The sequence below is a fragment of the Lutra lutra genome, unplaced genomic scaffold (genome assembly GCF_902655055.1).
Source record: "Lutra lutra unplaced genomic scaffold, mLutLut1.2, whole genome shotgun sequence".
Classification (NCBI taxonomy): domain Eukaryota; kingdom Metazoa; phylum Chordata; class Mammalia; order Carnivora; family Mustelidae; genus Lutra; species Lutra lutra.
The window spans coordinates 338,164-362,691 of NW_025923843.1; the positions used below are offsets into that span (position 1 = coordinate 338,164).

At 51.2% G+C, this 24,528-nt stretch overlaps 1 pseudogene; it reads right to left on the reverse strand.

Annotated features, from left to right (window-relative positions):
• LOC125092689 (plexin-A4-like) overlaps window positions 1-24,528 on the reverse strand; it is a 62,967-nt pseudogene that overhangs the window by 10,994 nt on the left and 27,445 nt on the right.

Below are 24,528 nucleotides of genomic sequence, written 5' to 3' on the forward strand. Positions count from 1 at the left end.
CAGCTACATCCTACTCAGTATACACAGCCTCTCTCTCTCTCTATTGCTGTATCGCTCACTGTGTGCAGGTGTGCTGGGTTTCATGGGGAAACTTTCTCAGATCCTTTGAGAAGAAGGTGGGGTGCGAATCCTGAAGAGATGGGGAGCCCCACATGCCCATCACACACACGTGTCCTTCTATAGGGGCTGCTGCGCGCAGCGTGCCCAACTGTGTGTAGAATGAGGGGAGCTTTTCAAGAGTAGGGGAGTGAGCAGAGAGAGCAGGGTGTTGGTGGGAGGAGGCCTCTGATGCACATTCCGCACATTCAGAGTCACCCTGGACACCCACAAGCTAGGGCCACCGAATTATATTATAAGATTCAACCAATGAAGCAAATGTTTATGGAATAATCTACTGGGGGGGGTGCAAGGTGATAAATAGTTATCAGGTGAAGCGAGAAAGGAGGAGTAGGGGGAGGACAGCAGAGGAGGGGGTGGGCAGGAGAGGATGGCGGGTAGCGGAAGGGAGCTTCACCTCATGGCTCCCTGTGATGCGCTCTGGAGCATTTGATGCCCAGGCATAAAGTCCATCACTTCAGGCTCCCAGCTTCCAAAAACAGCAGGGGACCCTGAGGAAACGATCCCATCACAGCTGTCATTAGCCCCCGAAGTGAACTGGATGGACAGTTTGGAAAACGAGGCAGTGTGGGAGGCACGCAGTGTGAGATGCACATGCCTCCCGCATGCCCAACATCACGAGATCGAGCGGTCCCCAGTGTCCCTGCCCCCCACAACCCCTCACCAGGGGCTGCCTCATGAGGGTCCCAGCTGGAGGGAATGTGGGGATCAGGGTGAGGTCTGCAGACAGGCCACAGGAAGGGAAGGGAAGGGTGTGCAGTGAGAGGTAGCAGTGTGGTCAGAGGAAGGTGGAGTGGGGGTGCAGTGGAGGTGTGGGATGGGGGTGGGGTTAAGGAGGTCATGGGATGTGGGGCATGGGGAAGGTGGGCTGAACGTGGATGATGGGATAGAAATGATGGGGTGCCAGTGTACCCCGAAAGGGCAAGGTACAGTAGCCACGTGGGCATAGAAACCGTGCGGGAGAGAAGGGCTGCTTTATGTAATTGTCACCACAGTACTGTGGGGTAGATACACGTCTCAGCACCCCCGTTTTAGAAATGAAGACACTGGGAGGTTACGCAATGTCCCCACGTTCGTCCAGTGAGTAAGTGGCAGAGTCAGGGCTCCCCTCCTGGCCCAGACACACTGCCACTCAGCCTGAGGGGGACGCTGGGCCCGACAGCGACAGCCAGGGCGGCTTCCCTGGATTGGGGCCTGGCACAGCACGGTTTGGATTTGAATCCAACTTTAGGATTTCCAGGGCTGTGCTCTCATGCTGCAGAACGGACTCCCACGAGTTGCTCGGGGTCTGCCCACAGAGGTCTAGCAGGGCCCGTAACCATGGTCATGTGGTCTCTGGCCCACGCCAGGGCAGGTCTGGACGGTCGGGACTCACCATGAAGTAATAGAGTTGTGAAGACCGGGCCATGAACTCGGGGTGACACACGGCCACACAGATCTCCACAAAGCCTGCGTGCTGGCAGGGCTTGGCCTCCCCCATCTCACAGACGATCCTGCAGGGAAGAGAGGACAGGTGTCCATGCTCACAGCAGGGTCACAGGACTCCCAGGGGTGACCCCAGGGCCCCACACCTCCCCTGGCCCTTCTCTGCAGTAGGGTCTCAGGGATGGGTGGGGAGGCAGAGGGGAAAGACACCCCAATTCTTTCCTGCAAGGCTCCTCTTTGGTCCTGGGGAAATGAGGAAATGCAACGTACAGGGGTCTCCATGGGGAGACGGCCTCCACTGTCAAGTGCGGAGCCTAGGGGAGGGTCCCTGTGTTCTGACCCCAGACACTCAGTCCCTCATTCAGGAATTGTCCCCTCAGTTGTGAATCAGAAGGCAGGGAACGTTTCAGCCAAACAGCTTAGGGAACCCGGCTGTAAAGGCCCAAAGAGGCAGTGACCTTCCCAAAGGTCCACAGCATGTCGGACAAGGACCCTGGAGCAGACTTGAGGTTTGCAGACCCTCCTCCAGGGGCACTTGGTTTCTACTGCATGGGACTGCCTCATTCGAGTGTTTTTGTCCCCAGCCCTGGCCAGGTGCTTGGTTGGGAGGAGACACTCCTGCTTGAGGGGCGGGGGGGGTGGACGAGAGCTATTCCTTTTCAAAGCATTCATGGTTTTAATTATTAAATTTGTTCATACCCCTTTAAAACAAGACAGTACAGAAGTGTGACAGTAAAAATAATTGTCCCTTTCCTCACTCTTACTCTCTCTTCAAACTTTGATACACACACACACACACACACATATATATATATGCCTGTAGACCATTCTCTAGATCTACACAAACAGATGTAATATATATAATATATATATAATCTCCATTACAAATGAAGAAGCTGAGGCACAGAATATATATACTTATATAAACATATATATGACTTAACATAAAAGTGAAACTTAACTCCCCACTGTCCCAAACCTGGTCATTTACTGCACAGCCTAGCGCAGACTCGCCCCATGTGGCCACAGCTCCTGGGTCCTTTCTGACAGCGTCATAGCGCTCAATGCCTCGGCTACACAATTGTGTATTTATTCAGCCTCCCACTGATGGATATCTAACTTCCCCTGATTTTTCTCCTACTTCAAATAACCCTCCAAAATGAACCAACTTATACACATATCCTCAAGCATTGCACATTTATTAGAATACGGCTCTGACAACTATCATATGATCTCCCTGATATGAGGGAGAGGAGATGCAACATGGGGGGTTAAGGGGGTAGGAGAAGAGTAAATGAAACAAGATGGGATTGGGAGGGAGACAAACCATAAGTGACTCTTAATCTCACAAAACAAACTGAGGGTTGATGGGGGGAGGGGGGTTGGGAGAGGTGGGTGAGATTATGGACATTGGGGAGGGTATGTGCTATGGTGAGTGCTGTGAAGTGTGTAAACCTGGTGATTCACAGACCTGTACCCCTGGGGATAAAATATATATAGTTTATAAAAAATAAAATTAAAAAAAAAGAATATGGCTCTGAGTGGGGAGCTAGTGGGGTCATTGTTTATGTAAGTGACGTTTGATAGGTGGTGGAAGATAATGGTCCCACAGGGTCGTTACTGATTTGTACTTCTGTCAAAAGCAATCGAGCGAGATTATTTCACTCTTTTGCCAACACTAGATATTATCAATCCCTTGAAAGTTTTTCCAATATAAAAGGGAAAGAAGATTTTTTTTCCTGTCGTTTTTATTACCCTGATTGCTAGTGACTTTGCAGATATTTGCAAGTATGTGTGTGGTTGTAAAAAAAAAAAAATCTTAGATAGCCTTTCCTTTGACTGGTTTGAAGCTGTCTCTTTATATTGCTAATGAATTGTCTTTTTGTAGGAGCTGCTGAATGAGGAGTGTTAACTTTTGTTTCTAGTAAGCATCCCAATTATTTTTCCCCCTCTTGTCATCTGTATTTCAACTTTGTTTATAATGCCTTTTGCCGCACTGAAGTTTAAAAGTCTGTGGCTCAGCGGCTCCTTCTTTTACTGATGGCTTCTAGGTTCTGTGTCTCTCTTAGAGAATTTCTGGGTGAGAGTCCAGTAAAAATATATGCCTTTCTGTCCATAGCATAATTAGTGCATGTTAGTATAAAGAAAAAAGAGAAAGTGCATAAAAATACTTGCTATGCAGACCCTCCTCCCACCCCATTTGAACACCCAGAAATATCCACTGTCAACATTTTGGTGTTCATGTTTTCAGTTTTGTTTTTTCTTTTACAGAATTCACTAGAAACTGTCTTCTGTTTGGTGAATGATGTTCTCACTAATACACTTTGAGCATGTACCTGGCCATGATTCTTCTGCAATCAGATTTAACGGCTACATAATTTACTCCCGTGCATGCACAATAATTAAGAATTGATTAATTCCCTATTTTAAAATACACCAATTGCTTCTGCATTTCCATGATTACAAATAAGGCCAAAATAACTATTCTTGCAAAAAAAATTTGTGCATTCTGGTTAGTTAAACAAAGTTCTAGAAATATAACGACTAGGCTAAAGATTTTCAGTCCACATTTCCAAATGCCTTCCACAAAGCGTGTCCCGACCCTCTGAGTCTGAGTATAATGTGATTTCTCACGCTTCTCCTCTGCACTGGGCATTAACTTTTTAAAATTGTTCCCCATTGTTCTGATTTTCATTTCATTGATTACTAATGCTATTTAACTTTTTATATGACTTTTGGTTCTTTGTCTTGTGAGTTGCACACTCACGCTCATTCATGCTCTTTGCTCATTCCGTGATATTTGCTTTTTATCTATGGAACCTCTGTATGTTAAGAAAAGCATGTATTAACTGTCATAGGGTATAAGAGTTCATCACTCATATTTTCCTTTGCTTACAATGATTTTGATGTACAAATGTTAAGTTTTAGATACTCAGATCCCCTAATCTTCTTCTTTATCACTTTTTTCTTTTGCTGTTATACTTAGAACAGATACACTTCCCTTACTTGAAATCAGATAAATTCTCACCTGCGTTTTCTTTAATCATTCCACACATTTATTCTTTTCACTTAACTCCTTAATCGGTCTGCAATTTATTTTGGTGTATAATGTGAAATGAGGGTCTGATACTGGTTTTGTTGTTGCTTTTGTTTTTTTTCCAGAGAGCGAACCCCCACTGCTTATTGACCAATCTTTCCTTTCCATGCTGATTTGAAACGTCACCCTTATCACACACTAAATTTTATGTATCAGGATTCTTTCTGGGTGTTCTATCTCTTCCACTGATCTAACTAGTACTGCGATAGTTCAATCATGTGACTTTATAATCATATATTTTCTATTTGGCTATGCAGGCCCAGAGTAGGGCATTTTAAAGTTCCCCAAATCACAACGGCCTAATAGCAGCTGGCTTGGGTTTTGTTCTAGGAAGGACTCCGAAAGTCGAAGGATCCACAGAAAAATGTTTGGGCAAAAAGCCACGAGGGACCAGGGAGGTGAATTCCTTTTTTTTCTTTTTTTTAACAATTTTATTTATTTATTTGACAGAGAGATCCCAAGTAGGCAGAGATGCAGGCAGAGGGGGACAGGGAAACAGGCTCCCTGCTGAGAAGAGAGCCGGATAGGGGCTCGATCCCAGGACCCTGGGATCATGACCTGAGCTAAAGGCAGAGGCTTAACTCACTGAGCCACCCAGGTGCCCCTAGAGATGAATTCTATCAAGAATAGATCCTTCAGGGACACCTGGGTGGCTCAGTGGGTTAGACGTCTGCCTTCAGCTCAGGTCATGATCTCAGGGTCCTGGATCAAGTCCCACATCAGGCTCCTTGCTCAGCAGGGAGCCTGCTTCTCCCTCTCCCTTGCCTCTGCCCCCAGTTTGCGGCTTGTGCTTGTGTGTTCCGTGTTCTCTTTCTCTCTTTCAAATAAATAAATTCTTAAAAAAAAAAAAAGTAGATCCTTCAGTCACAGGCTCTACTAGAGTGCTTTAGGAAGCTGTGGATGGAAATCAGATAGTGGTATCGGTGGTTCCAGAATCATTAAATCAGGGCAAGACCCAGGACAGGTAAGCTGCACTAACATACTTAAGGGAGACCTAAAAGTGCCAGTAACTTACTTGCACAGGGACAAGTGGCAAGGTGTCATGCTGGAGGGGCAGCAGAGATGGTATGGAATATAGATTCTGTTGTGCTGGTAAACATTTCATGGTGTGTTTGCTGGGCTGGAAAATTGTGTTTACTTATTTACAAGGCAATGATACGTGACTCCACACCTCCTCTAACAGGTGGGCCGGGAGGTGAAGATCGCTCAAGGGATGACCCACTCTATGCTCCGGCAGCCTTTGAATTGGAGAAAAACCACCCAAATGCTTCCAGGCCAGAGTGGGCGTGGGGTTTCCTTTTCAATCTCTGCAGAAAGTAGCAGAGTCTTAGCTTCTTCTTTAATTGGAGGACAGGAGTGGGGACTTAGAGACAGCAGGGGATAGGGAACTGAACTCACACTTCCCTTGCAGATTTTAATTTTGCTTTGTGTCCTCACTCCCCATGGCCACATCCCAAGGAGGTAGCAGCACTTTTCTCTGCCCTTCAGGCCTCCTCTCCCCTTTCCTTTCTGTAGTTGTCGATACAGCAGCTAGCTAGTTCAAGAGACTGGGGCGGACACAGAATGTTAAGGGCATTCTACTCCTGCACTATGCCAACAGTCTCTAACACGGTTTGCCATTGGCTGTCAGTGGTTGGCCAGGGAAGGCGAGTCAACACCAGACGGCAGCACCTCCCTGTGCCTCATGGGGCCTCCACTTACTGTTCTGCAGGGATGTAGCCATCCACCAAGGGGTGCAGTCCACACCAGCCACCTTGACATGGGAAGTGATGTCCTGGAATTCGAGGCCAGGTTCTCCCCTCGGATGGTGACCCTTGGTGCCCCCTTCCAGGGGACCTGTCACTGGGATTATCTGGAAGGAGGAAGCAGTGACTTGGACAGGTACCAAGAGAGAGCCATTCCCCACTTGCTGATGGAGCAAGGAGAGGCTTCTGGCTTTTCCCCACCTCCGCGCCATTCCCCGAGTTGGGCCCACATCCGCAAGGGCACCAGGTCTGGGACGTCAGTGGCAAGAGTTTCGGGCAGAGCAGTCCGTGTCTGCGTGTGGTATTAGGAACAGTGTTCAAATCCTCTCATTCACCTTCCTATTTTGTGGACGACATGAGGGGGATGGAAAGTGAGCCACACCGTTACCAGGTGATTCATAGAAAATCAAGGAATAAAGCCTTTTGGCATTTGCTTGTCTTGTTCCATTCTGGAGGAAAATGAAAAAAGTCCTCTTAGTACCCACAGCCCTCCACACTATGGCAATCCACCCAGGTTGCAAACTCCTTCTCAAATGTCTCTTCTCCATAACCAAGTTCTCTCTCTCCACCGAAATTTCACTCTTCTTTCCCTGGTAACAATGATTTGTGTCTGATTCCTCATCCCGCAGATCCAGAGTCTCTGAGAGCAGGAATGGTGTCTTACTTCCCGTGGACTTTTCAGTGACAGCACCATATTGATTTCTCGAGTTGTCGTTGGGTTGAAAATCACAACTACATTGCCCTCTTCCCGGATGTAGAAGAGCATTTGCTGCAGCCCCTTTGCCGGCGCTACCTGGCTTGGTTTCTACCAGAGAAGGGTTTAATTTAGACTTTACCTTCATATACTGGCCCAGATGACTGGCTTTTCTTCCTCAGATGTCACTGTTGGTGTTAAAAACCCATGATGGTGATGCTGGGAATCAACAACTGGGGGGCCTGCTTGGAGCCAGGTGCTACATCCATTTCCCATGATCTAATTAGGACATCCCGCGGCAGTGACTTTAGTGGCAGACAACATTCTACGCCAGCCTCTCCTGGCATTCAGACGACCAGAGAAGGGCACGTTTCCCATTTCTGGTGTCTCTCAACCCCAGTGCCTGGATCTTGGCCAACGTCCATGGGATCCCAACTGAAGGAGCCTGGACAGCCGACCTCCTAATATTTCCTGCCTGCTTCACCCCCAAAGGTCACAGTTGGGGGGGTGCACCCCAGAGAAGGGTGGGAGGGGGGAGTAAAAGAAGCCAGGCTGGAGGCACAACTTTGCTGGGGGAAGGCTGTTCACCTACAAGTTAAGACACTTCCTTCTTCTCACCCATGCATGTTTGTGGGCGAGTGTGCACATGAGTGTGAGGGTTTTCACGTGTGTGTTCCCGTGGCAGTGGAGAGACAGGTCCCTTGGACACATGGGCCCATTTCTATGTGAGGGAGTTGGGCAGATGGAGGGAGGCCTGAGAGGAAGAGGGCATGTCCTTCCCAAATGCCTGCCCAGCCAGTCCCCAAAGCCCCACTGGCCCCGGCAACAGCGAGTATGTGATATTCTAGCCCTGGATTGTTGTCCTGAAAAAGAAGTTTTATCTCAGGCTCAGTCCTTGGTTCCCCAGGCTCCCCAGAGGGCCAATGCCAGTGTGCCAGTAAATAGCCTCTGTCGCAGGAGATTTGTTTAATTTGCCATCTCCTCCCTGTGATTTTCTCAGTATCAGGCTGAAGCAGCAAGTCCCACTGTTTTCGGCAGACACACCATTACCAGTCATGCGTGGCAGCCCCTGGGGATGGTTCATGTTAAGGGCTCTGAGGGTGGGAGTGCTGGGAAGGAAGGGGACTGGGGCACACCCAAGGCCCTCCTTTCCCAGATACTTCTGGAGGTTCAATGCATGTCTTTTGCCCCAATTTGAGATTCCTCCCCAGGCAGGAGGCTGAGGGAAACTCCCCGTGTCTGGAAAACCAGGGGTGTGGAGGGTGAAGGGGCCAGAGCAGGGGAATTTCTGTCACTGAAACCACTTGGTCTGTGGTATGGCATGGTGACAGCCCTAGGAACCATATGGCAGGGCTGCCCCGTGAGGACAGATGAAGTAAGGGATGGGAAAATATTCTGCAGACTGAAGCCCCACACCCATATTTGCCTCTTCTTGTAGCTGCCCTGTTAGAGGACAGGATAGGTGTGTGTTTGTGAAACTTTGCTCAAAGCCACACACCCATCTCTCCTTACTATGTATGGAGAAGAGACTGAGCTCCCTTCCCTCTTTTTATCTCTGTCCCTCTCTGCTTTGTTATTAAAATCAGCATTGCGGACACAGAGGGTCCCTCTGTTGAGACTGCACACCTCTTGTTTTACCAGGGGAGCGTGGTTGGGGGTGCCTGAGGGGGTCGCTCTGCTGAAAGTGGGGAGTGGGGAGGTGAAGAGACCAGGTGACCTAAATAAACCCGAGAAGCAGCAATCCCCTTGGCCTAGACGTGGACGCAAATGGCTTTAACAGTGTCGAAGATGGACGAGGAGGTTGTGAGATCCCCAGGAGCTGGGCATGGAGCCAGCATTCTGCATGATTCTCTTATCCGGTCCTTGTAATTCCCCTGTGAAATGGAACTTTAGACCCACTGCACAGAGAACAAAGCCGAGGCATGACGTTAGTGATGAATTAGCCCTGGGAAACCCAGCAATTAGCTAGCAGAACCAGGATCCCAGCCCTGTTCTCTGCATGTTTAGCTCTGCGCTGCTCCTCCCTGGTCTTTCCTCCATGGCTTGTGTCCCCTGGGCACAAGAGGAGAGCTAGGTGGGGCTTACAGTTGTGGAGGGAAATCCCGTGGACGCCCTGGGTGCCAAACCTGAGAATGTGCGTTGAGACTCCAAAGGCACTGGCTGGCTGGAAGAGGCCAGGCCCTAGCTCTGTGGCTGCCCGTGGGGGAGCTGCCTCTACGCCTGCACAGAGTCCGAGCTGGGCCCTGCTTCCTTGCCCTGCTCTCCTCAGAGTCAGTGCCCCACCTGGCTGGGTCTCTGCCTTGGGACTGAGTGGGGGGGGGGGGGGAGGTGGGCAGAAGGGAGAGAGGGTGGAGGGGGAGGTGCCAGCCCACCAATGTCTGCCCTCTGATAGCAGACACTTCTCAACCTCCAGAGAAGGAGGGTAGGTGGCAGGAACTCTCAACATGCCCATGGCAGCATTTCCAATTCCTACCTGATGATTTTCTCATTATTCCACCAGATTCTGCCCTCCACAGCAGGTGGATGGAAGAATGGGAAGGAGACAGGTTTTCCAACAAGGAGGGGCTGAGGGCTCACAATTTGCTAGAGGGGTTCAGTCCAGGAGACCTGGTTTGAAGTGGTGTTTGCAGAGCCAAAGACTCTTAACTTAGTTGAACTCTGGAGGGGCTGGGCATTGGGGGGTGTGAGGGATATTATGGAGGCAGCAGACGTCTCCTCCTCAGGGCTGGCCCACTGCTAGTGCCTCACTAAGATGAAGGGCAGCTACAGCGCCCCAGGAGTGCACAGCCTGGGGGAGGTTCTCGGGGCCTGTCCCACTGCCTCCCCCCTGGATCCTATTCATAGAGGTTTCTAGAGGGGAATGCTTGGAATCCCCAGGGAAATTGCCCTAATTCCTGAGTTACAGCACGTGCTTCAATGGGACTATGCCATGAGGCTGTCCTTACACACAACATCACTGTGATCGCATCCAGCCTTCTTCATCTACACGAACACTACCAGATCTTTCCTTAACTCCCTGGAGACACGTGCCTAGGCCAGGGAGCCATGTTCAGGGTTTCCCCCACTGTGATGGTGGTTCGCACTGTACCATGCACCCTCTCATAGACTCTCTCTTGTGACCCATGACACCTGGGCCAGGACCAAGGTCTGGGCTCAAGCCATAGCATAAAGCAAAGCTCCCAGCCCTACAGAAACAGCAGTGGGGCCTTGGATGAACGCTTAACTCAGCTGGTGATTCATAAACCCTTAGCCACGTAGAGCAGTAATCAGCTCCCCAGAGATTTTGTTCTTGCTTCTGGCTCAGACTAGGTTGCTCTAAGGCGTCCTGAGCTTTCTCACAAAACCTCGTCCTCTCTGGACTGGTGGTCATCAGAGAGGTGTGTGGGCCCCATCCATGAGAATCATTTAGGGGGCCTCCATGCAGATCTCAGGGCCTCCCCCTAGACCTGTTGGACTGGGAGATGGGGATGCATTTCAAGCAAACCACTCTAGTGACTCTGGTGTTGCACAGAGCTAGAGAATCCCTACTCTCTGCAGAAAGGGTATGCATGAGGGGTGTGTAGGAGTAAGAGATGGGTGGGGGAGAGGAGGTAGGGAAGGGGAGAGGGAGAGAACACCTTTCCAGATTTCCCTCCCATCCCTTCTTCTAGCTAAGTTCCACTTCCTCTCCTTCCCATCTCCCTTCCCATCTCCCTCCTTCAAAGCCCTTCAAAGGGCAGGTGCAAGAAAGGCTGGCTGCAGGCTCTTCTGGCCTCTACTCTAGGAGGGATGCTGGAGTGAGTTGTGGGTAGGGGGGTAAGTCAGGACACAAGACTGGCTCCTGCTTCTCAGGCTGGGGTGTGGTCAGGTCTGTGGAAGCAGCAGGTGGTGACCAGCGGCCCATCAGCCAAAAACCAATACATCCTACAGGCCTCTCTCAGGAAGGCCCTGAAATCCCCCAGAGAGCAAGGCAAGAAATTGTGCATATGTGTGCATGCGTGTGTCTGGGTACACAAATGAGTTCACACGCAGCTGGCCTGAGAAGAGCTAAGAGCACAAATCTGTATGATCTGTGTGTTCAGACGTGTGTGCACATGCCTGTGCACACACGCACGGCCACAAAGGGATTCTGCAGGGACCCCCTATGGGCATGTGAGCTGATGATGTAAGTCTCAGTTTTCCCATATGTCAGGTGGGATTAGAAACAGTGCATATGTAACGGGACTCTTCGGAGGGTGGGAGGTAACCGTCATTGCTCCGAGCACAGCCCCTGTCACATAGCCTGAGTGCTCCAATATTACTGTGTTTTATGTCTATGCGTATACATTTGGGGATGCTGTTCAAAAATATGTTTGTGTTTCCTGTGTTTATGTTTATGTGAAGTAATAACAGCAGACACTTATGGAGTGTTTACACACCAGACCCTTGTACATATGGAGCCGTGTGGATACGAGAATGCTTATGTGTTCTGGAGTGCATGTGTGTGTTTACATGCCTTCACTTTTTGAGGAAAATGGAAAATCAAAGACATCAAGGCTCAGAATATCCCAGGCCTGGCTTTATCATTTTATCGCCCATTCCAGGGATCCTGACTAGGAAATATTATAGAAGTAATTAACCCTGGGTTCTCCCCACCACCCCCACCGTCTCTAGGGAGGTCACTCTCATTCCTGGAGGCTCTCTCCCCAGGACATGCGCTCTGCAGGGGGAGGGGGCCGACAGCTGGGGAGCCTGTACCACTGGCTCCCATCCCCCAGGACTCCCACCTCTGCTGCACTTAGCATTGACAGAGCTCTCTGTAATCAGCGGGCAGTTAATCTGCACAAAAGCTAGAGCTGAGGAGAGAGTGTCTCAGGCTCTCCGGGGCCAGGAGGTTAAGTGTCTCAATCAAGGTCTGGCACGCCACAGCCCAGCTCGGGGGTGACGTTGCTCATTATCTTGGGAAAGCGTAAACCTCTACCTTGGAAAGCAAAGACAAGACCTGTATAATTCGGATGTTCTTTCCTCGAACTGTTCCCTATTCTGAGCTCTGAGATATCGTGTTGAAAAATGCTACCATTCGGGAGGACAGATCTGAACAATGGAAAAAAGAAACATGTGTATGCTTCGTGCCCTTCTCCAGGACCCTGGAGGGCTTAGCAGACCCACTGCCAGCCGTGTTCCAGGAAAGCAGGGGGGTGGAGGTGGGGTCAAGTAACCTCCCCACTGGTCTCTTCATCCTTGTTTTGCAGGAGGTAAATTGGGACACCAGGAGAAGATGGGAGGCTACTGTGGGCTGGTGGGAGCCGGGCCTAGAGCTGGCTGCCCCCTGCGGCCAACGTGCTCTCCTGATTGCCAGTGACTGGGGGGGCGGGTCCCGGGCACTATTATTAGTAGCACTTGTCATTTCCCTGGAGCCTTGGTCTAAAGGAGGCCAAGAAGCCCCACAGTTGCTCCTCCCTCTGACTGCCACCTGTGAGCTGCCCTGTTTTCCTCCCACGGCCCCTCCCCCAGGGCTAGGGCGATGGCCCTGAGCCTGTCCCCAAAATGTGGTCTGGACTGTCCACCCAGCCCAGGGTCACACCCACGAGGAGTTTTCTGGGGTTTCTTTTCCTTCTCTGCTCTCCTCTGAGACCTCTTTGTCACCCACCTTCTTCTACCATCACGAACCCAGGGTTTCTGTTGGATTCCCCCACCCCACTGACCAATTCCAGAAAGCTCAGGGACGGAGGAAATGAAACAACAGGACTCCTCCCACAGTCCTCTCTGAGGTGCATCAGGCCTGTTCCCAGGGATGGCACTCAGGCTGGGTATAAAGAGCTCAGTTGCTATTTCTTACCCAACCTTTGATGGGTGTGTGTGTGTGTGTGTGTGTGTGTTATGAAGCTGGATTCAAGTTCTGAGTTGGCTGCTTCCTTACTGTGTGACCTGGGGCTGGTCACATTGCCCTTTCTGGGCTGCAGAGATCCCCTCTGTCACAGAATCAAGTACAGACACTCTCTCAGGTCTCTTCCTGCCCTGATACTATGTTGTCCTCAGTAACTATGGGAAAGGAGGCTTGGCCCTGCCTATGACCTTGAAGTGTTTTAAGGAAGTCCCTGGGTGGCGAGTGGCATCCTGGCCCAGACCAGCATTTCCACTGGGATCCCTGCAAAGAGAGGCTTCTGGGAAAAGTCAGACCTGAGCCCTTCTGGACTGCATGATTCCAGGGGGTCCTGGGAGCTAGAGGCGACCTTTCTGGGAATCTACCCTTTGTGGGGTACACCCCCTGTTGCCTCCATTTCTAAGACCTTAAAATGGTACAGAAAAAACTTGCCCATCACCTTCCTCACAAGGGTATTAAAATTAAAAAGGCCAAGCTGCTTTGGGAGCAGCGACCTTAGGTCCTGAGAACAAGCCCTGGTGGGTGAGGGGCCTCAGATGCTGGCAGAGGCACCCCCACAGGGTACCCTGGACAAGGGGACCCATCTACCTGTCAGGGCTCCATTTTGTGCCTTTGTCTGCAGGAGGCTCCAACGCTGCCCACACAGTCAGGACAATGTGACCCCGAGTGGGTTCATTCATGGAGTCGGGCTTCACTCGGAGTGCTGTGGACAATGGGTCCCAAAGCATTGAGTTCTGACAAGTTTATAGTATGAACTCAGGTGGCAATATGGGGAGAACCTCATCTATTCAGCTGAGCCCGATGAAGCCCAGGGCCCGCGAGGCCCAGTCTTGTATAATCTTGGGAAACAGCACCTCAATCATCAGAGGCCACAATTCTATCCTCCCTCCTGACTGACACCTTGGGACCAGATTCCCTGGGGCAGCATCTCTGACAAAACAGACTTTCCTCTGTGGCCTAAACCCCTATCTGCCCTCCACTGACTCACATGTGGGGATCCGGCTTTTCCTTCCCACACAAACTAACTTATTTGGGAAAGAAGCACTTGAGCCAAACCCTTGGGGCTGGTCTGGTTGGCCTCAGGATTTATGAGGAAACAGGAGATGTTTAATATCCCATTTGCTTGCAGGTTTAATCTGGAATGCTGCAGAAATCTGCCAAACAGCCTGGCTGCCAGGACAGGGGAAAGTTGTGCATGTGGGAGCTATGGGGACACATCTGGGGTTCCTGAGGCTGGGCCATCAGTTGTTAGTTCGGTCCCTGCAATGCTGAGTGAACTTGGGCAAGCATGTGTGCCTCTCTGAGCTCCATTTACTCCTAGACTTTTTCCTGCAGGGAGAGTGAGGTGCGCCCATGAACTGCTTTATCCAGTACTCTCCTGGGCGTACATCACATCCCCAAATATAGTCACCATATACGAGTCCCCAGCAGCAACAGGAAGGGTGAATGGGAGGCAGAGGGACATAGGAGGAGATCCTGAATCCAGCCCGGCCCCTCAGCTAGCTGGGAGACCTTAGTGGGGCACGCTGCATGATACCCAGGAGTCAGGTGACAGCCGGGGGCTGCTAGCCCATTGTTGGGGGGGCACAGACATGTTGTGGGTTCTCTAAACAATGGGCAGGTCTATGCTGATTTGAGCAGCACCCTTCTGGCTAGTTCCCTCCTATTCCTCTGCTTCCTTTGCAGGTGTCTAGTCTGTCTCCGAAGCCTCTGTGCTGGGAGATGGCCTCTGTGTAGGTCTAAAGGCAGCAGTGGGCCTTTGCAGTGTCAAAGGAGGCACACTGATCAGCCCTGGTGGGAGGACAGGGGCCCAGGGACTCCAGAGCATGTCTCATGAAGGAGGATGGACACGAGCCTAGGATGCCCTATAAATACCTCTGCCCACAAACAGTGCTCAGCAGCCCCAGGGCTTGTCACCAAGCCACTGCCGACATTTGGTGACCTCAGAGCCCAGAGCACTCTTCTGGGGCTAGCGTCTGAGGCTGCTCGGGGCAAGCAGGGTTGGAGGGAGCAGTTGTACAGGGGGCTGGACTGTTCTGTGGGTGTTTGAAGAAACCCTGCCCAGCTGAGCAGACCTGGCTCTGGAGAGGAACAAGGAAGGGGTGGAGGTGGGCGGGGCCACTCACAGAGGTAGGGGCTCAGCAAGCCTGGAGGGGGCGGGGCGGGGCACTCACAGAGATGTTCTGGCACTGCACGCTGGAGCTATTGAAGCGCAGGGCGGGCACCCTCTGCTCCGTGCCCTGGATGTTGAGAATGCATTCGTACCGGCTGCCCGGACTGTGGCTGCAGGAGGTACTTGGCCTTCAGAGTGATGGGCTTGAGCACCTCCACCAGCACCAGGAGCTTATCCATTTGCAGCAGCTGGGGGCAGTCCGGGAGAGACAGCACAGCTCTGGCTGGGGAGCGGGAAGAGGAAGGCGCAGGAGCTTCTCCACACACAGCCCAGATGTCTGCCCTGCTCCGCCTTCCCTCGGAAACACCCACAGAAGGTTCTAGACACTGCTGCCCATCCCTGGCCTCTATATGAGAGGGAACGGGTCCGAGAAATCCCAGATCCCACTGTCACCGTCTGGGGGGCCACTTCTCACTGAGGTTGTCCCCTGCCCTCTTTGGGTTCCATTTTAATGCCCTCAGGACTCTGATACTCTTGGTTGTCTCCTCCCAGCCCCCCTGCCACGCAAGCAGAGACAGACTCTGCCGCTGGGTGTCCCATGCCCCACTTTGAAGCACCCTGTGCTTCAGTCCTAGGCTGCCAAGAGTTGGGACTGAGACATGCACCAGAGCAGCTCTGCAGTGAGCCCTGAGCCCCAGCTCTGGAAGGTGGGTCTTGACCACAGCAGGAGGGCCCGGGATGGTCTTCCATGCATGGCTGAGTTTGGCAGTTGGGAATATTTGGGAATGAGCTCCAGAGAACTTTTAAAATCCAGAAGCTTCTGACTGCACTCTGTAGCCCCTGACCCTGAGGAAATGCCCCTCAGAGCAGAGGCACATGGACCACCTCTTGGATGCTAGCAAATGAGCACACATCCTTCAGGCTGGAGTGGGGCCCAGAGAACCTTGGGGGATGGAGAAAATGACTGGGCCCTTTTCCCCTGAGGTCATCAGCTATGTCCAGGGAGGACTGTGGGGAAAAATGAGGTCAAATACAGAGTGTGGGTGCTCTGCCCTCTGTCCAGAGGTGGGGGCTGACATGTAGCTGGATTCTGAGGACCTGGGTGGAGAAGAGTCAGTAATGCCAGGCCTGATGGGCACGGGCAGGAGTGACACCTTCTGCAGACACAAGCAGGGCCTGAACCCCCCACCCCCCGCCATGTCAGGCAAGTCCCAGCATCCCGCTGATGACTCCCGTTATGGCACTGTTAGGGTCATGCTGAACCAGATGGCTTCTGGGCAGGCTGGCCATCAAAAGCAGGGTACACACAGCCTTCTAAGGATGCAGCTCTGGGCAGGGGCTGCTGTCCTGTAACCCCAGCCCTCCTGCCCAGCAGAGCAAGGCAGAAGGAGCTGTGGGGGAATGCTGGACCGAGGAGGGTCTCAGGCACTCATGTAGCTGGCAGCTGTCCCTCCTGGGTCTGCAGGCAAACAGGAGCCCCTTCTGTTGTTAAAAGTGGGGAGAGAGACGACCCGCATTCTAGTGCCCGCCACGCTTCTGACAATTTATGGAACCCTGAGCACATCACACCCCTACTTGGAGACTCAACTTCCTTATCCATCAATCAGATGGGATCCAAGGACTCAATTCAGCTCTTCCCAGTCCTTGTTCCGAGATTTGGGGTGGTCTCCCCTCTGCCCTTCCTGATTACCCTGGGGCCTTACTACAGGGGAGCAGATGTCCCAGGCCCACTCAACGAACCCTTTTCCTCCTTCCAGGTGCCCGTACATTTATTCTGCAAAGCAGCTAGCAGAGGCCTGGCAGACCCAGCTGTCTCTCACTTCTGGATATGTCACCCAAAGAACTGAAAGCAGAGACTAGAACAGATCCTTGTTCACCCCTGTTCATAGCAACATTACTCACCATAGCCAAAAGGTGGGAGCCACCCAAGCGTCCATCAACGGACATATGGATAAGCAACACGTGATATATACTGACAACAGAATATGATTCTGTCTTAAAGGGAGGGAAATCTTCACACATGTTACAGTGTGTCTGAATCTTGAAAACATTATACTAAGTGAAATAAGCCAGTCACAATAGGACAACAGATCACAAGATTCCACTCATATGAAGCACCTAGAATAATCAAATTTATAGAGACAGAATAGTGGTTTCTGGGGAGTCAGTGTTTAATGGGGACAGGGTTTTGGTTGGGGACGATGACAACGTTCTGGAGATGGATAGTGGCGATGGTTGCGCAACAGTGTGAATGTGCTTAATGCCACCGAACGGTGCTTAAAACTGGTGAAGATGGTAGGTTTCATGTGTGTGTTCTTCCACAATTAAAAATCAATGAAAACACAGAGGAGCAGCAGGAGGGAAGAAGGAAGGGAGAAGGAGGGGAGCAATGAACTGGGCATGTGGCCTCGGGGTCCCACATGGAGAGGGTCTTAACAGCTCCATCCTGTGCCCCCACCTCAGCAACCTCCCACCCCCCTCACCCCCCAGCACCTGCCCCAGCAAGATGAGAATGCAGGACCCAGAAGAGACAAGAACGATTTAGTGAATAAGACGACGGGCAGGACGTGTGATGTTGGAGAATCAAGAGAGAAGTTCTACGAAAAGCAGGGAGTTTCAAGCCAGAGGGTCCTGACTGCACTTTCTTCTTTTCCTGAGGCCCTGGGGCAGCTCTCCTCTGCCTCAAGCCTTCCCAAGCCTGCCCTCCCCTCCTGCTCCATCCACATCGGCACTGTCAGGGAGCTGGGTCTACGGTTGTATTTGAAGGAAGAGAAGTCGTGCATGGCTGGCTCCCACCGCCTACAGCTAAATGTTATTCCCATCCATGAACAATGCTCAGGAGATGGCTGGAATCTGGGAGTCCTCTGGACCAACCTAACGGATCCACCCCACTTTGCAAAGGAGAAATTGAGGCAGGGAGTGGAAACATGGCTCAGCGTCAGCAGATGTGTTGGCAGCTGAAGAAGGTAACTGCCAACCCACTCTCTCTCCTCCCCTTAATGAAAGAGGCAAGTTCCTACTGGTAGGCCAGGACCCCCTCACAAGGAAGTGGTGGGTCTGGAAGGATCTCCCGGAAGTCCCGCTACATCCTCCTGTGGGACTGGCACGTTGCCTGGGGCTGGGCTGCTCCTAGTCCAGGACGTGGGCAGACCCGAAAGCCTCTCTTCCCCGGTAAGATTCTCACTGAGGCTTGGCGCGTGTTCTTTAATGAGTCCTGATTGCCAGTGGCCCCATAAAGGCCTAGTTTGCATATAAAAAGGTTGGCAGGTCTGAGAGTAAGTTCATTAATAATTGGAGAGGCCCACGGCGGGGCCCGGCCCCTTTTCCTCTGGTGGCACTGATGGTTGACCCCAGTGTCCCTCCTAATTGAAATTTAAAATGGCAATTTTTCTCTAGGCAGCAAGACATGAAGGGACAGTCACCACCACACTGTCCCTTCCTTCCACCCCGCTTTTCAGATCCTGACCTGCCTCGCCCCAAGATTCCAGGTGTAAAACCACCTCTAGGGCCGAGGCTCGTGGGAAGTGGCAGAGAAGCCACCGTTCTCTCTGAGTTGGGTCCCAAGACCTCACTTCCAAGCACCTCCACCAAGGCCTGGGGCTCAGACAATCACCTTTGAGAGTCCTTCGCTAAACTAGCTGGGGAGTCTCGAAACGGAACGCAAGCCTGTCTTCCTCCTGCTCATTTCAGAGCCTTAAAGCGCTCTAATCATTGCTTGGCTTAATTCTAAGTCGGGATTAAAAACTCCTCTTCCAAAGAGCTTTTGGTGTGTGTGGTGGAGGGGTGCAGGGGTAGTTCCCATGAACTACCACCTATAAAGCTTCTGATACAGAGGGAACAAGCATTCAACAAATGTTTGCTTCTCCTTGTCTCCCGCTGCCCACTCAGGCTGCACCTGTTCCCCCATCTACTCCTTGTTCCTACATCACTGCCAAAGGACCCATCTCCCCCACTCCCGCCTCTGTGTGCTTTTCCACCAATACCCCATCAGCTCCCACAGTCCAGCTTTTCCCCCTTCTAGGCTTCAGAGCCTGATATCTTCAACAGCTCCAAATGTCCCAGACAGAAGGGAACAGGGACAGAGGCCCTGTGTCTGTCCACTGCTCTTCTAACAATAGTCCCCTCTTCTGGAAGGTGACAGCCTACAGCAGCATGTGCTCTGTGCTCTGAGATGGGACCTCTGCCAGCCAACCATGTGGCTTCGGGCAAGTCCCCCAGACATTCTGGGTCTCCTCGGCCACAGAATGAAGAGGCTGGTTTGGATTCAGTGAGTTCTATGGTCCTAGTTCTATTATTAACCCAATATATGGCCTGGGACACACCATTTACAGCCTTTCTGTAAAGACTTTCTAAAGCTCAGTTTCCCATCTCTAGAGCTGATCTAGCTCTGGGTGTGACATTCAAACATGGATCAGCTGCACGAAAACTGGAGGGGGCTGGTTGGTGAAGGGACCTTCTGGAAGGGGCCATTTATCTCCCAGTAGGGAAGTATTTTAATATTTTAGTAACTGGCCCATGGCTACCTGGTACAGTCTTAGGCAGTGAGTGATGCTCTCATGATTCTAGCACAAGGGGTTCGTGGATTCCATCCACTGAGCAATCTACCCCCTCCATCACCTTCCACGTGCCTTCCTGTTTGCTATTTTGTTTCACAGCCCAATACATCTAACTGCCCCCACGTTCATGACAAAGGAACCAAGGACGCCAATTACCTCATTCAGTTCCCACAATGATGAACAAAATATTTTCACCTGATCATCTTCCTGACTTTTGTCCCCAGATGATGCTCGAGGCCCCCATACAGAATTCCTCAAAGACACAACACTCTTCTCTTTTTCAAGGAAGAGAGTTCTCTGAGCTATCACGTGACAGGGCCAGCTCTCGGAGGTGGAAAGCACCTGCATTTAACAAGATTACGTGGACACAAATGCATACATTCGGAGCCAGATTCCCTTGGAGCCTGTTCTGCCTGTGGCGACACTCTGCAGTCGTAAGAAGTGCAGGTTGAGAGTGGCAGTGGTTTGCGGTGCAAGGAAATCTTGAACGTCCTGGCTTTCAGGCGCTGGCTGCAGGGGGCCCAGGTCAACTGCCCAGCCCCACGCATGTTTTTGGTTTTCCCTGAAATGCACGCAGAAGTAAAGAGAGCACTGCTAATTCCAGGGAGCGGGAACATCATGCCAAAGTAGGAAAGCAAAAAGAGGCCTTTCCATCCGCCGTGTCCAGCATGCCAGTGGCGGCTTTATACAGAGGTTTTAATGCGTATTTAAATAACTGAACAAGGACACAAAGCGTGCTGCTGAGCTGAGAGAGAAAACACTGCCCTTGGGCTGGTGTTGCCTGGGGAAGGGGGCGGGAGGTCTGTGGATTTACAGCCCCTGGTGTGTGTACATGATAAGGGCCCTAACTCTCCTGTTGTTACAGCAAGACTAGGGAACTGTGAAGCTCTAGGGGAGCGCGGGGCAGGGGCGGCATCTAGGGGCAGCGAAGGAATAAATGATTTGCGGGGCACAGCTCTAGCCACGAATGTCACCTCAGCCCCCATCAATTCCAAAGAAGCCAGCCCTAGCCCTAACCAAATCTCCCTCCTAAATTTACACTCACCTTCTCAGACCTGTGGCGCCCAATACAAAAATCTAACGCGCCATATATTTTCTTGCTGTTCCCCAAGTTTATAATGCCATTAGTGTGATCTATGATGGGCTGGTTTATGGAGAGAGCAACGTAATAATACAGAAAGGAAATACCCATAACCTCAAAGTGGGGGGGTGGTGGGGCAGACGAGATTGATGGAAAGTGCAATTGTCTGGAGACACAGCAGTCCGGAAATGGAGACCTGGAGTGGGGGGTGGCTCGCGGGTTGGAAGCAAGTTCTTTGGCTACGTTTGGCTTTGTTTTCTCAAAGGAGGGTGAAAGGCATGGCGAAGGTGGTTTTGTTCCCTTGGGTCAGGCCCCAGGAAGGGCTCTTCTTGCCAGAATCACTGACAAGGTAGTTGTCCCGATTTCCCTCCAGAGTCCCGTGGGGGGTGGTAAATGCCTTTGGGTTGCCCTGTCTCAGTCCAGGCGCTTGGACCCTGCCCACCCTGCTGGCTCTTTGTTCTTGGAGAAGACTGACCATGGGTGCTGGCAGACATTATGATTCCCATGTTGTCTACAATGCATGTCTGGGTCAGGGGGGTGGGAGGGAATATGGGAAGAACCTTTTCCAGCACTGTTTTGGAAATCAGGTAGAATTCATTTTGCCTCTTCTGATCTTATGCCTGCTCCCTGGAGGAGATGCTGTTTGAACTTCTAGCAGAGCGGGCCTGTAGGAGCTTTCTCTCCAAGCCCGTGCACCGTGGGCCTTCCTGGCAAAAGCCCATCTGGTCTGATGCCCAGGGAACAGCTTCAGCAGCTGACTTTGCTTTTCAGTTTAGATGAGAGATAACAGTAAAATCATCTATGGAGGATAAATTCTTGTCAGTGGATTTTTCTTTTCCACGCAAGTTCACCTTTCTTCCTTGTGGATCACCGTTATTAGTGTGCGGGCCTGAAGGGGGCTCCTGCCATGGAGCCTGCGGATTCCAAAGCCATTCAGGGACCAGAGTCCCTTCCCGCCTGGTAGAGGTGGGGATATGGCCCTGTTAACAGCTGTCCCCAGGAAAGGCTATTCCACTGGAAAGAAGGAGTCTCTCCTGACTGGGAGAACTGGGCCGAGAGCAGAAGACTCACCCCACATCGGCCTTCTTCACCTTCCTCTCTCGTTTCTCTTTGGTACTCAGGATCTGGCAGCTGATCTAAAGACCCAGCCTTGTGATTGCGATGCCATCATTAGTGGAAACAAAATCATTCCTTGTAACTGGAATATAGTTACTACAAACACTGTATGCTTATTGGGCATTCTATTTCTAAGAATTGTAATTATGTTAGAATACTTGTCATTAATATAATTACAACAGTGATCGACCAGGGCTCTGTTCCAGACCAATAACTTCACCTGAATGCACTCTTTGTTCGGGGGGGGGGGGGAGATAATTCAACATCGCTGGCGACAGTCAACAAAGCCATTGTTGAAACAGGAAGACACAAGGATGAAAGCCTTCCTGGGGATACAAGATGGCGCTGGGGCGAGGCAGAGCCCCCTGGCAGTCTCCCTCTTGACTGACAAAAGGACACTCTCTGCGTCCCCACATTCAGATGTTGAAAGGCAAGGAAAGCCTGGGGACTTCCAGAAGAATCTCTGGGCCTGACTCCCCCCTTTTCCCTATGGGGATGGGTCAGGGCCCGGATGTCCAGGGGAGCCTCCCACCCTGAGGCCAAGCAGCAGTCCCCCTGGTAGATGGGACAGGGAGACCACAGCCTGGACCTGAGGACTCATCCTCCAGGACCACTTCTTGGGCATGGACCGCTCCTTGGTGCTTTCCAGCTCCTTCCACTTACAATTAGAGAACTTTAGAGATCATGGAGACCAATGGTTCCATTTCACCCCACTCTAAATGCAGACTACAGATGTCTTATGCACCTTGGAAGCTCTCGCAATGCCCTGCATATGGGAAAAGCTCAGGAACTGGGTAATGCAGGATGAAATGTGACCCATAGGGGAAGATTTGACTACTAAACTCTTCCCCGGCAGGAGGAGGGAACCCTTGTGTCTGGGGGCTTCTATAAAATCACCTTTCAAATGTCTGCTTTTCTTTGTTTATGCCTTATTCCTGCTACTCTCTCTTCCCAGAAACAAAAATATAGAGAACAAAATAATAACATAAAAAAAATAGTCACCTTCATTCCATTAGCAGCCAGGGGCTTTCTTCTCAAGCTCTGAGCACAATGGCCTCCTTCCATGACTCCAAATGACTGGACCAGTCAAGAGCCCACAACTATTTATTACTTCTTTCCCCTTTGGTGCATTCCCCAGGAAGATGCCACAACCATGACCATTGTGAAGTGGTCAGCTCTGGATTCTTCTCTGTATTATACTCAAAATGGTCCCAGTATTGAGGTGGGAAGAAAGCAGCCTCCAGACATGGACCAGAAACACAGCCTCAGAGCTTCCCTTTCTTAGACTAAATAAACATCCAGGAAAAAGAAGAGCAAAAGTGACTTCCATTCAGTGATGATGAGGGAGGCATGGCATTCCAAGTTCCCTGGGAGTCTCTCGCTCTAATGGCCTGCCCGGCTCACCATAACACAGCTCGGGTGAAATGGACAGTGACTAAGAGTGGCCATGGTAGGTCAGCTCATCACCGCCTCCCATGGGCCATGTTCCTCCAGGCCTCCTTCCTGGGAGCCCAGACATCAGACCCTTGGAGGGGTCCGGCAACCTTTGTAGGTGGGGCGCTGTGCCTGGCTGGCAACATGCGCCCTTCAAGACATCGTCCTCCTACAGGGATCCCTGAAGTGCCCTGGGAAACATGGTAGGCTTTTGTTTTATTCTTTCCTGGCTCTTTTTCTCTCTTTCTGAGTGGCAGATGCAAGCTTCTTTTATGTATTTAAAAGAAAGAAACTTGGGACAAGAGGAGCAAACAAGAAAGAAAAAGCAGAAATTTGAAAACCTCCTTCAAGGTAATTAAATGATTAGGGGCCTTTGAAATCCATCAGATGGCTCAATTGTTTCTGCTTTCATCTGGTTCATCCTTGGCCCTCTCCACACATGAAACCTGTGCCAGACACAGCAGTCTGGAAAGCTGGAGAGAGGCTGAAAACCTCTTTGTTTCTGCCTCCAGCAAGTAACTTGCAGCTTCCTGAATGAGGTAAGATGTTTCTTCCTGGGCCCTCGGCCCCTGGTCCAGTGCGGGAGGTAAAGCAGACCTTCCTCTCCTGACCACATGCCTCAAGATAAAGGCTCAGGGTTAAGGGGACTGGACAGCATTTTTTCAGGGTCTTCATGCCAGTGGTGTGCCTTTTGCTGTCAAACCCACGTCTGTCCTACTAGCTTGAGATCCATTTCATCTTAAAGAGGAACAGGATCAGCACACAATTAGCTTCACATTCCTTTTTAAAGCCAACATGTAATCTCTTTCCTCCTTCTCCCCATAAAGGGACCATCTAGGTCTGAATCTCTTTTGTCGCTTGTGATCAAGAACAGCCATTTCTAGCCATTAACAGACCTTATCCTAGAGGGAGAGGGCTTTACGTCTGGAGACTTCCACAGCCTCTTCTTCCTTCTCTTTGTTCCTCTCTTGTTTCTTTCTGTTTTCCTCCTCATGTGCTGCCCTCAGTAGGACCATCTTCTCCTTGTGAGCATCTCACCACTCCTTGCCTTTACCTCAAAAATCAATTGCCCTGTCCATCTTCTCCCTGTAGACTTCCTGCTCATCCATCAGAGCCCAGGAAGGTGGGATATAGAGGTTGGGTTTTCTCATTGCCAGGCACAGCTCAGTCACTGTCCCTGTGGGCTGACAGAGCCCCACACAACAGGTGTTGGTAGTGGGAAATACAACCCGCTTCCCTTTCAGCCTCAGACACAAGACAGCTTCTCTCCTGCCATTAAAGGTTTGGCCAAAGCCAGGGTTCCCACGG